General features: G+C 57.0%; 1 non-coding gene across 1 annotated transcript in view; it reads left to right on the forward strand.

Moving 5' to 3' along the window:
• The first annotated feature begins 1,818 nt into the window (after window positions 1-1,818).
• LOC126138918 (small subunit ribosomal RNA) overlaps window positions 1,819-2,500 on the forward strand; it is a 1,909-nt gene continuing 1,227 nt past the window's right edge. The window contains exon 1 of the ribosomal RNA XR_007528410.1: window positions 1,819-2,500. This exon is cut by the window's right edge and continues 1,227 nt beyond it. This is a non-coding gene — a ribosomal RNA (small subunit ribosomal RNA).

The raw sequence follows: 2,500 nt of genomic DNA on the forward strand, positions 1-2,500 counted from the left end.
TGCCTTAACCTAACCCACGTTGTGCCTTAACCTAACCCACGTTGTGCCTTAACCTAACCCACGTTGTGCCTTAACCTGCTCTGTAATTGGCATATGACACGTTACATTAATCTAGTGTTGTCTAACCACAACCCTCTGAATATAGTTCGCTACTCGCACCGCCCACCCTCTTGTGTATCGTTTCATGTTCAACACTTCGCAAGTGTTGCTTACTTTTGACATGCTCCCGCTGTACACTGTAATGTGGACGACTGCAGGATGTACATCGCCCCCCCCCCTCCCCCCTGCCTTCGCACGCTGGTCGTTCAGGTGCTTGCGTGTTCAATGCCCTTCGCAGCTGTTCACTGGCATTCGCATGTCGAAGCGCTCAGTCTACGTCGTGGTACGGCCTGTGTCCACTGTCCGCTGATGTCGTAAGCTTAACCCTCACATTGTACTGCACATAGGTCCGTATGTACTGAATGATACGCTGTGGCACATGTGTGACCGTACAACGACTGCGCCCAACAACAGCGAACCATACGGTCCAAATGTTGTGCACTCAGCCACGTGCCGTCTCCCCATAACAGCTACATTGCAGTGTGGTACGCCATAGAGACGTGTGGGAGTAACGGACGCCCTGGATGGCGATCAGCATGAGCCGTCTGTTGATGTAGTGGCGCGTGTATTCAAACGTAGTCGTCTCTTCTCACACAGTGTGATAGCATGGTGCACCGCGTTCCACATCTGCGACATGGTACAGATGCTGGTTGACAGTCGGTCTCGTAATGGACATCGCATACGTAGGGGGCCACCTCCCACGTGTTCTCTAGTCGTGCACATTTTGTTGCGTGTATGTGGGCAGACGTAGTGTGTCGTGACACCTAACAGACAGGTATGCAATAATCGTTGCATTTGCAAACTGGGATGGACGTCTACGTTTGCTGGTGACGTTACGCAAATGAACAACTGGTAAACCCATTGTGGTACGGTTGTTGTTGCTGGAGGTAAATCAGTAAGGGCAAATCTGTGTGTGAAGCGATACGCGGCGGTGGCTGGGTGGGACCGTCCCCGGCCGGTGAGGGGGGGCCGCCCGGCGTGCTGGCCGCGCGGTGCGTGGGCGCACGCGCTACAGCCGGCTGGTGGGGGCGCCCAGTGGCAGGCGCGCCAGCCGACGGACGCGGCAGGCGGCGCAGCTGCGCGCCGGGGCACCCTGCGCGCGGCGCCGGGCGGCCAAAGTGGGTCCTCGCGGGCCCGGTGCGAAGTGCGGTGGACATCTGCAGTGTGCTGGTCCGACTGAGGACTGTGTGCGTTGAGGATGCGCCGCCGCCCGGCACTCGGCGCCGCGACGCCGTCTGCTGCTCGGTCGCCCCAGCGGTTCTCGCTGGTGGTTTGTATCGCAGTTGTGCAGACGTGTTGGCACGTGCGCTGTGCTGGGAGAGTTCGCTTCGGCACCCACGTGGGGCCTTTGCCCTTCTGTGGCGCTGGCGTTGGAGCTGCCGGTCACCGTAGGTGGCGCGTGTTGTCTCCCGCCGGCAATGCCACGACAGCACGCTCCCGGGCCTCTGTCGGCAGCGGCAAGCTCAGTTGGGAGCACGGGTGGTCGCACCTAAAGCGTCTACTCGCCTAACTCCGGGCGATTGCGCCTCTCTCGAACCCGACCAAGTACTTAGGACGGCGCTGCGCGCCGCCGGGACCTGAGAGGGTTTCGAGGTGTATTGTGCAGGGGAGCTCAGCCTCCTCCTGTTTGCAGAATAATTGAGCGGACGCTTGCGTGTTCGCGCGGGCCCCTGGGACACACTCCCGGGCGGCCGGCTGCTCAGCTCTAGTTGACGCAGCTCCCTGGTTGATCCTGCCAGTAGTCATATGCTTGTCTCAAAGATTAAGCCATGCATGTCTCAGTACAAGCCGCATTAAGGTGAAACCGCGAATGGCTCATTAAATCAGTTATGGTTCCTTAGATCGTACCCACGTTACTTGGATAACTGTGGTAATTCTAGAGCTAATACATGCAAACAGAGTCCCGACCAGAGATGGAAGGGACGCTTTTATTAGATCAAAACCAATCGGTCGGCTCGTCCGGTCCGTTTGCCTTGGTGACTCTGAATAACTTTGGGCTGATCGCACGGTCCTCGTACCGGCGACGCATCTTTCAAATGTCTGCCTTATCAACTGTCGATGGTAGGTTCTGCGCCTACCATGGTTGTAACGGGTAACGGGGAATCAGGGTTCGATTCCGGAGAGGGAGCCTGAGAAACGGCTACCACATCCAAGGAAGGCAGCAGGCGCGCAAATTACCCACTCCCGGCACGGGGAGGTAGTGACGAAAAATAACGATACGGGACTCATCCGAGGCCCCGTAATCGGAATGAGTACACTTTAAATCCTTTAACGAGTATCTATTGGAGGGCAAGTCTGGTGCCAGCAGCCGCGGTAATTCCAGCTCCAATAGCGTATATTAAAGTTGTTGCGGTTAAAAAGCTCGTAGTTGGATTTGTGTCCCACGCTGTTGGTTCACCGC

Source organism: Schistocerca cancellata, unplaced genomic scaffold (genome assembly GCF_023864275.1).
Source record: "Schistocerca cancellata isolate TAMUIC-IGC-003103 unplaced genomic scaffold, iqSchCanc2.1 HiC_scaffold_674, whole genome shotgun sequence".
Taxonomy (NCBI): Eukaryota; Metazoa; Arthropoda; class Insecta; order Orthoptera; family Acrididae; genus Schistocerca; species Schistocerca cancellata.